Source organism: Ornithodoros turicata, unplaced genomic scaffold, assembly GCF_037126465.1.
Source record: "Ornithodoros turicata isolate Travis unplaced genomic scaffold, ASM3712646v1 Chromosome226, whole genome shotgun sequence".
Taxonomy (NCBI): domain Eukaryota; kingdom Metazoa; phylum Arthropoda; class Arachnida; order Ixodida; family Argasidae; genus Ornithodoros; species Ornithodoros turicata.
In genome coordinates this window covers 66,265-79,696 of record NW_026999341.1, presented here as the reverse complement: position 1 = coordinate 79,696, position 13,432 = coordinate 66,265, and positions in this window count along the sequence as shown.

The following is a 13,432-nucleotide window of genomic DNA, read 5'->3' as shown; positions in this document are numbered from 1 at the left end:
TTAAGCGGCCCCTCCATGTGCGGTAAATCCACATTCGTAACGAACGTGTTGAGGAACCTGAACAACGTCGTGGACAAGCCTCCCTCGCAAATATTCTACGTGCAGAAATATGCGTCACCGAGCATGCAGGACGAATTTGGGGACTCCGTAAAATTTACCAAGGAGCTACCTCGCGAGTGGGATACGTCGCGCGCCACGCTCATCATCGTCGACGATCATATGACCGACGCCAATTCCTTGAAGGAGGTGACCGATCTTTTCATTCGGGGTTCTCACCACGCCAACGCGTCGATCTTCTTACTCGTACAAAACATCTTTTTCAACAGTAGCCATTTTAGAACTATATCCTACAACGCCAGTTACGTCGTCCTGTGGCGCACTGTGCGCAGCGTGCACCAGATGGAACATTTCGGCCAACAGCTATTTGGTAGAAAAAGATTAGAGTATTTTCTGGACGCATATAAACAAGCGATGTCGTCACCCCACGCTTATTTACTCGTGGATCTTCACAACAATACTCACGAGGACCACAGGTTGCGTAGCAATATTTTTCCGGGAGAACGTCAATATATCTACGCTCCGAAATGAATCTCCGTCCTCATCTCACTTTACTCAAAGTACTTTCCACTTTACCCCCTCCGCGCCGTCGTCACGTCTTGAGACGTTCTTCCTCCTCCGACATGAAACACCTCTCCGAAATTTGTCTCAATGTATTGAACGGAAAAGTGTCGTTGGCTCCAGATACGTTCGCGCGTTTGAAGAAGCACAAACGCTTCTTACGCCGGCTCGCATACAAAAAGATTCACAAGAATCCGCAACGTTTGAAGCACTATCTGTCTCAGCAGCGAGGGCAGGGCGTTCTTTCGTCGGTGGTTCCTCTCCTGCTTTCCGCCGTGTTGAACCTTTTCGACAATGGCCAAGAGAATTGAAGTGACCAGTTCTATCGGAAATATTCTTTCTTCTAAGGAGAGTGACGACGTCAAAGTGAAACTCATACTGCAGGCACTGTACCGCATACTCAAGCAGTACGGATCCGATCCCTACGACAATAAAAACAAGACGTCCGACGCTACAAATGACTTTGACTATTCGCTCCTCTCTCCAGAGGTTGACGAAGAGGAAGCGGAAAGAGTCGTCTCGGAATTAAAAAAAGTTATTTCCTGGGATAGCGAGGGTTGTGTCTCCGTGTCGGGCAAGCCCATCAGGCACTCCTCCGTTTACGAACTCGTTAATTATTTGTTACAACGTAAGACGGGGAAGAAACCTTCCTGGTTCCCCAAAGTCTCGAAACTATTGCGCCTGATTTCCCTTCCCAAACCTCGCGAGTCTCAGCAGCAGCAGCAGCAGCAAGCCTCAATTGCGTGGACGACTTATGGAGGGATATGAGAAACCAGAGGGTGGTTTGGGGGGCGTGGACCGCTATAGAAAAGCGCATCACTTGAGCAAAAAGAAGGCTCTTGCCATTCTCAGAAAGCTGGACGCCTACACCCTTCACCATCCGGTGAGAAGAAAATTTAATAGGAGACGCATCATCGCGCTCAAGATCAACGACGTGTGGCAAATGGATCTCGCCGACTTTTCAAAATACAAGAGATTCAACGGTGGCTACCGCTACATTCTCGTGGCGATTGATTCCCTCTCCCGCTTTCTGCGCACCCTCCCGCTAAAGACGAAACGCCCCGCCGAAATGAAAAAGGCCATGATGCGACTTTTTCGGGGTGGTAACGTACCTACACGCATCTTTTGCGACCGAGGCGGGGAATTCTACAACAAGACCGTGAAGGAGTATCTCTCACGAAAGAAGGTACACTTGTATTCGACCTTCTCTCCAGTAATCAAAGCATCGCAGGCAGAACGCGTGATACGCACTTTACGCGACAGAATATTCCATTATTTTAGAGTAACGGGAAAATACCACTTTGTTTCCGCGCTTCCCAAGATCGTGCGCGACTACAACAACACCAAACACAGGACTTTGGGCATCAGCCCGTCCGAAGTCACACCCGAAAACGAATTGGAGCTGTTCAATAAGATAAATGGGAAGCCCGTCGTACCCTCCGTGAAAAAGAAGCTCAAACTGGGGGATAGAGTGAGGGTCCTACTACACAGAAAAGGTTTTCATAAGAGCTCGGAAGGGAGTTGGTCGCCTCAGATTTTCACCGTCTCCCGCCTGAGAGACACCTCTCCTCCCGTCGTACACCTGGAAGATTACCGGGGTAAGGAAGTGGACGGATCTTTCTACCCGGAGGAGGTACTCGTCGTAACCCGAGACGCCAATCAGCCTTGGCCAGTAACGAAAGTGCTGAGAAAGAAGCAACTGAACGGTCAGAGCTTCTCCTTGGTTCGCTGGTTCGGTTACGACAAAGAACACGACAGTTGGGTTCCGAGCAGCGACGTGGTCAAGATTGGGAAATGACGTCAGACATCTACGTCCACCTGCTCTCGAACGCCAGCATGGATAAGTTTCCTTCGAATAAACTCAATGCCTTCACGGTAGCTTTCGATACTCCCCTTCAACTCTCGGATCGCTATAAAGTCGGCCTGATGGATCTCAGCATAAGTAACGATTTTTTAAATATCGGATACGAAAAGCAAGATGCAAAAATCGAGGTTTCTTTCGAGGACACGGTCGAAGCCGGGAGAACTTTTCGCGTCACCTCGGATCTCGAGAGGGATTTGGGAAAAGCCCTTTCGGAATTTAGCGTTTCTTTCGTGTACAATAAATCGCGATACGACTTTGTATTACCCGAAGACGTGAAAGCCGTGGAATTGGACCCTCGGCTCGCACAGGCGCTCGACTCGTTACTGGCATCACGCGAATCAGGTCGTGCGGTGAAGCCTCTTAAAATGAGCGAGCGCGAAGCCACCTCCATCTTATTGGAGCACGCCGCACCCGTCGCTTTCGGCGACGTCACTTTGAATTCGCAAACCACGTCCCTTCGTAACACACTCAACAAGTATTTCCAGACGCACAAGATGGAAGCAACGCTAGAATTCGCGGATAACGTCTACTCTCTGAAAACACCGAAAGAGTTCAACATTCCAGAACCTTTTTTAAAGCTGCTACAGTTCACACCCGTCGAGGGGCAAGAAGGAACTCTGCGCACCTCGCTCCCTGTAACGCGTCAATTTTCTTTCGTGATCAAGACGAAAATTCCTCGATCATTGCAAGTACATCTACCTCCCGGCTATTATGCTACGCCCCAAGCACTTCTGGATGCGATTAACCAACGCGTTGGTGAACGCGTGCACTTCAGCTTCGATCGAGCCGAACAGAAATGTAAAATTCGGCTTTCCGAGGGAACCTCCACCCTAAGACTTTCCGAGTACCTGGCCGTGCTTTTGGGTTTCGAATCGCGTACCCTGTTCACATGGGAGGAGGAGGATGCCACGAGCTCAGTCGAGGTACTCCTGGAACCTCCATTTCACAACATAATCGTCTACACGGATATCGTAGAACCCACCTACGTGGGGAGCGGAAAAAAACCGATATTAAAAATACTACCCTTTTATTACGAGAAAGACAAGCACGTCGTTACCTACACGTTAGATAACATCCAGTATTTTAACCTGTCTCAATTCGAAATTCCCTCAGTGACGATCGTTCTCGCAGACGAAACGGGAAGACGTTTACCGTTGCGATCTAAAGGTAGAACCAATCTAACGTTGCATTTCAAATATGTACCGTAATTCTTCAAAAATAATCCCCGTGTATACGGGTCCCCTTTTTCAACGCGGTGGCGGTGTGTTGAGCAACATATCCAAATTTATTGTACCCATCTGGCAACAAATAAAACCTATCGCCAAGAAAACGATAAAGCGCTTGGCGCGAAATTTGGCCGACGGCGAAGGAATATCGCGCGCAGTAAAAAAAACAGCAATTGCGACGGGGAGAGACGTGTTGGATTCCATGCAGGGCTCGGGGAAGAACAATGGGAGGATACGCCGCAAAAGACAACAAAAAGCCACACCTGTCGAAGCACCTGCAGACATCTTTGGTTCTTTTTGAGCGAGAGGGTCACATATCCACTTCGCTCCCGTCATGACGTCAACGAAAGGAAAAATACAGACTCAACGGTCACCGCATTGTCTTACGAGTGACGTGATGATATTCGACCGCCCTTCTGTTCAATACGGAGTGGAAGATACTTCGTACCAACTTTTTTATCCGGTCAACGGAGTAAATAATTCCGTGATCGAGTTTTGTATTCAAAATTTACAAAGGGCGCACTTGGATCTCTACGGTAGCTTTGTGTCTTTGACCGCGCGCATTGTTCGCGACGACGGGGAAGAAATGGACGAGAAAGATGTCGTTTTCCCAATAAACCATCTGTTGAGCGGCATGTTTAAGACGGTCACCGTTTATGCGAACAACAAGCTCGTCAGTTCCAACGAGTTGTACGCCTACAGGAGTATTTTGGACGTCGTGCTACATTCCACGCCTATGGCTCAAGAAACAGTGCACGCGGCTGGACTCTATGTCGAGGACGACGAACATTTAAAGAACGATTACGACGTCTCGTCTCGCGGTCCGAAACAACGTTACGAAGCGACGAAGGGTGGAAAATACTTTAACCTGGTCGGTCAGATCAATACCGACCTGTTCCAACAGCCGCGACTGATGCTACCTGCCGTCGAAATTCGCATCATTTTCCTATTAAACAACGACGAATTTAAACTCGTATCGGTCCCCAAAGACAAGAAAACGTACAATTACGAGGTGGACATTAAAGAAATGACGTTACACTTGAAAAAGGTGACGCTGGCACCTTCCCTGTTTTTGGAATACGAGCGGCGCCTTCAGAGCACACCTGCTATCTACGTCTTACGCGGATTGGAAACCAAAGTGCGGAGTTTGAGTGCCGGGAGCTTGGACGCTCACTTTGAAAACGTTTATCCCGAAAGGGTGCCTTCCAAATTATGCGTCGTCCTGCTCGCCACGTCCGACTTTCTCGGTGACATCCAGTCGAACCCCTACAAATTCCGCCATTACGACCTGTCTCATTCGATGCTCTCCGTGGACGGTCAGCAAGTGCGAGCCGAGTACGACTTTCAGAACGACCTCGTCAAAATTCCCTACTTTAACTTCTTGCAAGAACTGGGAGAGAAACATTTCAAGTATAGCTACGACCGATTTAAAACGAACGGGTTCCTTCTCTACTTCAACTTGGACGTGGACAAGTGTTCTTCTCCTTCGCATTTGAACGAGTGGCGAAAAGGAAACGTTCGCCTGCAATTACGTTTCGCTAAAGCCCTTCCACACGCGGTCACCGTCCTCTTGATTTCCGAGTGTCCCAAGCTCATGTGCGTCGACAAGGACCGCACGGTCACCTTCCCATAGAACAAATGTACGAGAGCGACATCTTGGAACTCGTGTCCCTGAACCCCCTCGCTTCCTCCATGCTGAGAGGCATTTGCGCTTCCGACGAAGCCTTCGTTTTACGCAAGCCCGGCTATTTAATCATCAATACCGAAGAGCGAAGAAATCGCGGGCAGCACTGGGTGCTTTACATGAAAAACTACGACGGGTCTGCAGTGTTTTTCGACAGCTACGGACTTCCCCCCATCGAAGCAAACCTTCGAAGGACTTTACTAGTGGACGAGTATAACGACCAGTGTATTCAATCACCCTTTTCGCCTTACTGCGGGCTTTTTTGTATCTACGTAGCCACGCGCATGTCGAAACGCTACAGCTTGAAAAATTGTGTATCCATATTTTCCTGTAACCTCGAAGAGAATGACGAAACAATAAAACGTCTCCTCGTGAGCGAACTCGTTTCGTAAAAAATAGTCTATTTATTCACGACATACACAAGACCCTTGCGAGACGATCTTCCAACGTGCTGACCCGACGCTCGCCGTCGTTGCCGGTCACCGTGACGTCGAGGGATGTGTGGAGAAGCCAGTAGCGACGGACGATAGGTCGGTTGAAACCCGCGTTGATGAGACACGGGTCAATTGACAGTCCTCGTTTATACTTTTCCAACAGCTCGAGCTTGTAATCTACGAATCGCTTCATTTTCTTTGTAATCCTCCCACTGGTGCTGAACAGACGTAAGGGTATCGTCTTGAGAATCGAGCGAAAGTCACCCTCGCAGCCATCACCGTGAATATAATCGCGTAATCGTAGCAAGTCCCGATACATTCGCATTTGCACAAAGGTTGCAAACCGCTGCTCGGGCGTCATGACTGAGACATGAATGAGAGTAGACAACCGTTTTTTTTTTTTTTATTTATCGTGAGAGGTTACATGAGAGAGAGAGAGAGAGAGAGTTAGCCTCCAGCTTTGTTTCGTAGCCGGGAAGACAGCCCAAATACGGGCGAAGGCTCGAGTCTAACCAATGGCTGGGGTTTCTCGACCAAAGTCCACCGCAACGACAGGTTCTCAGCTGATCACCAATCCGCAAAAAGAACGTCTTCGGAGGAGGCTTGAAGGTTAGGACCAAGGGCAGATCTCCCGTCAGTAGCCATTCGTAATCTGCACGAAAGGAGTGTAAGAAGCACGTATTTAAAAAAAAAAAAAAAAAACAGATACACGCACAGTCGTCTTCAGTCACAGAGTGACACTGATGATCCATCTCCTCCATCTTCTTCTTCTTCTTCTTGTTCTTGTTGCTTTACGAGACGAATTCCTTTACAATGCACGTCGAACGGTACCGTCCGACAGCCGAGAAACGGTCGAATCAATCGTCCGTCCAATGCTTTTGCTCTGAAAAAATGTGACTGGTTATAGAACGCATTAAAAAAAAAAATAACGAGGAAGCGTACCTTTGGACCACAAACCACCGCAGTTGGTGCAGAAGAAGCGTGCGCTGCCAATCTCCCGAAACACGTGAGGTGGGAAGAAACCGACTTCACGAGCCGCAAAGTTGTTGAAAACTGAAAACGAAACACTTCAAACAAACTTTTTTTCTCAAAACGGCCATCACTTACGAGGATCTTCCAAGCTGAGCATGGTTTTCTATACGATTGCTCAAACTGTCGCTACTGCTTCGAAATTATACTAACGTTTATTCCCTCTCTCTCTATCGTCCTTGAACGTGTTGGGACATGTTTGGAAACAGCGGTCAGAACCATCATTTGGAAGCAACGATAACAACTGTCTTATTAACATTTGAATTTGCGCGCGCGCGCGCGCGTCATATTGAACGAGAAAATGGCGGTTTCCCGTAAGCGATACTATTACGCCGGATGCATGCGAGCGTGAGAAAGCACGGTTATAAGATGGACCGTTCCTCTTGCCACCTCATCTTCTATTCCCTGCCTATCATCAACCAACCAACCAACCAACCAACCTACCAAGCGATATGGCTCGTCGTTTCCAATCCATCTTCGACCTCCTTGTCCACATCCGTCCCCTCTTTGGTAAGTCTGTTCGACATTGTATAGCGTCTTGTTTATTTATTTATTTATTTTATTTCATGCATTTCTGTAGGGTTTACAGTTATCGCAGTGGTAGAAGCGTTCTTCCAACTGATACCGGCGACGGGGTGCGACGTCCCCCGCATGGACGTGGAGGCCTTCTTTCAGTGCTTCACGTTCAGTGAGGACGTTGAAATTCAGGACGCAACGGTGGCACTTTTCATGGGCTACTACGTGACTGAGTGGACGCAGATTGCTATGCGTCGGGGACTGGACGGAGAGCTATTTTTTACACTCCCCCGAAACTTAGAGGGAGAGCTCTGTCTTGAAGGTAATCTTCCCCTAAGTTTTGAGGCCGCAGAGCGCCTCCTCCGGTCCCTCACCACTCAGTGGAACCAAGTGAGCAGTGCGGGATGGAGAGACATCCTCGAACGGTGGATGCGAACGCAAATCCCGTAAGTTTTCCGAGAGATCTTTCTTGTTCGATGTTTCATTCTTTTTGTTTATTTCTATAGGCACGACCCTTGGATCCTCGATGAACATGACGAGGAGGAGGAGGAGAGCAAGGAGGAGACGTCGACGAGGTCGAATAACTGTATATACCGAATAAAAATTTTCCCTGTCTTCATTCTCTCTCTCTCTCTCTCGCGCGCGCTAGCTAATCGTTCGTGAGAACCCTGCTCAATAGAGGAATACGAAACCGTGCAACCTGAGCATGACAAGTGAATATGTGGAGCAACCTACCCAACATGCACTCAGTCAGTCAACCAGTTAGTCTTCATTCGAAACGTCCATCCGAAATTCGCGATGAGGCGTTTCGAAAGTGTGACGCACTTGTTGCGGGTCATGGAGCCGTCGAGTGGTGAGTGCTCATCATCATAGAAAGTGTTGTTTATTTATTTATTTATTTAACATTTGCATAGGGTACACCATCCTGGGTATCGTGTCGCTGTTTTTTCGACTCATGGATTACAACGACGTCCCCAGGGTGGTCTTCGAGGACTTTTTGGAGTTCCTCGTTTTCCCCCTGGACGACGCCGTTGAGGAGGCCCTCAACACCATCCTCCTCGCCTATTACAGGGTGGAATGGGAGGGCAGGGGTCTACATCGCCACCCGTTATACCAGAACCTTGTGTCAGTGCCCAGGAGCCTGGTGGATGACCTCACCGACCTCGATGTCGATGAGGCCATCCCCCTATCCACTGGAATGATCGAGGAGATTATGCACTCACTGATCTTCCAGTGGAATACCTGCGCGCACAGGCGAAGCGGACCCCAATTCGTAATCCAGTAAGCTCTTTATTATTTTATTTTTGACAAGATAATCACTCTCGTGATTCTATATTAGCAGGTTGATAGTGCACGACCGGAGGACGATGCGGAGGACGTAGGGCGAGGACGCTAGGTTAGGATAGTCGTTAAAGAAAAGTTGTCTTCCTAACGGTGCTTTTGATTTCATCCTAGACCTTCCCTTCTTTTTTTTTTTTTTTTGCACGTGGTAACGTGCTTCGAAACAACGGTTACAACAACCACAAGCAACGTGATGAAAACAGGAGGCTGGACACGAACCCTCATCTTCTGTGTTCCAGCCTGAGAACATCAATTGCCTTCATGTACAAGCAACGAGCTTCGAAACAATGGTTACGGTGACAACAACAACAACAAGACAACAAAAATCAAGGAGCATCGAAACGACGGTTACGACAGAAAAAAAAAAAAAAGGTGGAGCTTGGAACGCAAGTGTCGATTTCACTCCGGTAAGACTGAGAGGGGGAGAGAAAGAGGAGAGCGGTGTCAACTATAAAAAGACAGTCTTCGCAGGAATTATTGCAAGCCCGCAAGGGCCATCCCTCAACGACGTGGACCGTTTCGTTGAAAACAAACATGTAAGTCGAATGTGTTTGATGATTGCTATGTTTGTTCTAAATTGTGTACTTTTAGGGGATGATAGTCGCTGACACAATCTTTCATCACGCACAAGTTCTACAGGGGCACCGTTAACTGTGTCCATCCTTTCCCCAACAACCACAACATCAACAGAAACAACTACTACCTCAAGTGTTTCTTATCAAGAAGGAAGAGTGAGTATTTTTTTTTTTTTTTTTTTTTAGAGGGGGAATCTTGTATTGATTGTGCTTGGTCGCAGTGCCACGCTGTCTCGTATGCCAGTACGACCCCATCGACGCCATGCTCGTGGCCGTAGAAAGAGAACACGAGGATAGAATAGAGAATCTCGGTAACAGCCCGATAGTCATTTCAGATGATAATGATGATGATGATGATGACGAAACACTTATCAGTCCGTCTTTTGTAATGAATCAAACAGATGATGAAAACGACGACGACGACGACGAGCCCCTAGATGGGCACGACAATGCAGACGAACTACTCATGTGGGAAGGGGATCAGTCATATGCAGATTTCATTCCTCTGTCTGGGTGGGTGGGAGTTGAAACACCAGATGCAAGCCAGAATTTCGATGGGAAGATGTCCCCGTGGAGGGTCGCAGAATCGTAGAATTACGAGAACACGTCGTAGAGAATCATCCCTCCGTCACGGAGAGACGATTCCTTCCTTTTTTTGTCACAGATGAGGCATTTGACGGAACGGCTACTAGGTACACGCTTCTCTGTTCCCCGCACGACGACAACGTTGACGATTTGCGACTCTATCTACCGAGCATAGCTCCTGTAATCATGCGCGTGCTGGAAGCTTATCCCATGCCTTTCAAATTTTGTCTGTGCTCGAAGGCGCTCATGGTTAAGGACGGAGCCGACGGGATAACTTCGCACCTCCTTCACGTAAATCTTCACATGAGAGTGGTTTATAACCGTCAAGAAATCGAAGGCGCGTTAAATGCTGCCATCGCAGAGTCCTCGCAGCGCGTCGAAAACTATTCGAGAGAAGGGTCGGGCTTCACTTCCAGAGACGTTCAATGTGTCGACCTAAAAATAATACGTTTGAAACCGAAGCGGATTGGGTGCACTATCGAACTTCCCGCGTCCTTAAAGAAAAAAAGAAGGATCCTGACAAACGTCAAGCTACCGTGGAACCACGAAAATGAGTGTTTCAAGTATAGCGTGCTGGCGCTCTTACATCCGCTAAAAAATAACCCCAACGATTTCGTCAGATACAGAAAATACACGGATCCTACGAATCCGGAGACGCGCGTAACGTACTGGCCGCCCTGCTTCCCAGTCACTTACGAAGACATTTCCCTGTGGGAGAGAAAAAACAAAATCTCCGTGTACATCTACGTGTTCGACGAGCAAACGTCGACGGTGAGCACGGGGAGGGTTCCCTCTATGCTGTATACGGATAAAGTACATTTGCTCGAGGTTAGGGGTCATTTCTATGGAATCAGAAAATTTAGCACTTTCATGGGACGAAGTGACTATTTTTATTGCGAGAAATGCACCAAGGGGCATCTAACGAGAGAGGCGTTGGAGCGCCACGAACGCCTATGCCGGGACGTAAATGAAACGATTTTGGAAATGCCAAAAGCGGGAGAAAGCGTCTCCTTCAACAAGATACAGTACATGCATCCCTACCCGTATTTCGCGGTACTGGACACGGAAAGCGTTTTGGAAAAGGACGCGCTCGTTAAGGACGCAGTGAGTGTGCACAGGATGAGCTCGTACTGCATCGTTCTAGTAAGAAGTTGCGATGGAAAAATAATGGACGCAGATGGGTATTTGGGACCTAACGCGTCAGAAAAATGCTTGCTCGCGCTCAAGGGATTTAGCGAACAAATCGATAGGTTGAACCGCCTCCCCTCTCCGTTGGTCATGAGTCCGGAAGACCACCTTTGTCACCAATGCGCAACACACTGTAAATATTGTGGGGTAGAATTTAACCGTCAGACGCGGAAGGTCTCGCATCACGACCACACCCGTTTCGTAGAGCCCGGATCCTCGAATTTTGTCGCGACGCTGTGTGATACGTGTAACCTTACGTGTCGTAACACCAAAGAACTCGTCGTGTTAGTGCACAACCTGCAATACGATTTGAGCTCCCTTCTCCGCCACATGCACGTTCTAAATCTGGGTGAACCGTGGATCTTAGCTTCGAGTTCGGAAAAGATAAGAGGGTTCAACATTGGGGATCTCCATTTCCGCGATACTACACAGTTTTTCAACCTCTCCTTGTCGAACCTGGTGGAAACGCTACTTACCAGCGGTGGCGAAAGCGCCTTCCTTTGTACGCGCCAAATGTTTGATGACCGTTTCCGCTGTCTCCTAAGGAAAGGCGTTTATCCGTACACCTTCGTCGACAGTTTCGAAGCGTACGATTTGCCCGCGCTACCGCCAAAGGAAGCTTTCAAAAATGACCTGAACGATGAAGATATCTCGGACGAGGACTATCAGTACGCCCGTGATATTTTTGAATATTTTGAATGTAGCAACCTCGGCGATTACACGCGTCTCTACGTCACGCTCGACACCTGTCAGCTCTGCGACGTCGTGCTGTATTTCAGGAAGATTACGCTAGAGACGGATGGGATAGATATCTTACGCACCGTATCCCTCGCCAGTTACGCGTGGAGCAGCGCACTGAAGCTCACCAAAGTCAAACTCAAGCTCATGAGCGATCGTGAAATGTACGAAACGATCGAAAAAGGAATCAGGGGAGGCATTTGTAACAGCTTCCACAGATATTGTCGGGCTAATCACGAGGGATGCGACGATTACGACCCTCAACAAGAGAAAAAATTTATTCAGTACTTAGATGTAAACAGTTTGTACGCTTATGCCATGACTTTCCATCTTCCGACAGGTGGTTTTGAGTGGGTCGATCCTTCCAGCTGGGGCGATATCGATTTTCTCAAAATTCCTCACGATTCAGAAGTGGGATACGTGTACGTGGTAGACCTGTCCTATCCCGAAGAACTGCACGCGCTCACGAGGGACTTCCCTCTGGCACCCGAACACAGAACCGTGGACGAGGGTCAACTATCCCCCTACCAAAGGAACTTGAAGGAGGCATTGGCACTGAACGCGCCACCCACGAGGAAATTGTTACTGACATGTTACGACAAAGAAAGTTACGTCGTGCACTATTATCTGCTCGCTCTCTACGTGAGGTTGGGCATGAAAATAAAACACATTCACGCCATCCTCTCGTTCCGCCAAGACAATTTTTTGTCCGCCTTCGTGCATAGAAACCTCGCATTGAGGAATGCCTCAACCACGAAATTCGAGCGTTTACTGTATAAGACCATAACAAATAGCACGTTCGGGAAAACGATTCAAAATGTGAGACGCATGAAGAGGTACACCATAGCCTACGACAAAGAAAGCGCGCTCAGAAAAGCTAGTTCCGTCGACTTCCAGCATTTCCACATCCTGAGTGACAAGTGCATCTTGTACGAGATGAAACAGCGTCGTATCAAATGCACGCACCCCCTTTACGTGGGCTTTGCCATTTTAGAGATATCCAAAGTCCGAATGTACAGCTTCATTTACGAGTCGCTCTTTTCTCGCTTAACCTGTCCAGTGCAGTTGATCTATGGAGATACGGACAGTATAATTTTTGCTCTCACGTGCGAGAGCCTCGTAGAGCAGCTGATGAAAATTCAGCACGAGCTAAATCTCTCCTCCTATCCACCGGACCATCCACTTTTCAACGCCGAGCACGCGAACCAGATGGGGTACTTCAAAGACGAAACGGGAGGAGGAGTTATTCAGGAAGTCGTAGCCATCCGAGCCAAAATGTACAGCATTCTCTTGGCCGGAACACACCAACAGATCGCGAGAGCGAAAGGAGTTAAGAAAGACGTGGTGAGGAAACATTTATTGCACGAAGTGTACCGAGATTCTCTGTTCAATGAAAGGACAGTCTCTCAGAAGCAGTGCACCATCCAGAGCATAAAGCAAACAATGTACACCATTTCGAGAGTCAAGAAGAGCTTGGTCCCCTACGATGACAAGCGCTATCTGGTCGACGCCGTACGTTCCTTTCCTTACGGCAGCTGCGAATACGAGGGTAATTTCCGCTCTGTGTGTCTCAATGCATTGTAACAGAACACTCTCGTTTTTTGCAGCTCCGGAAAACCCGGAAGAGAGCCCTC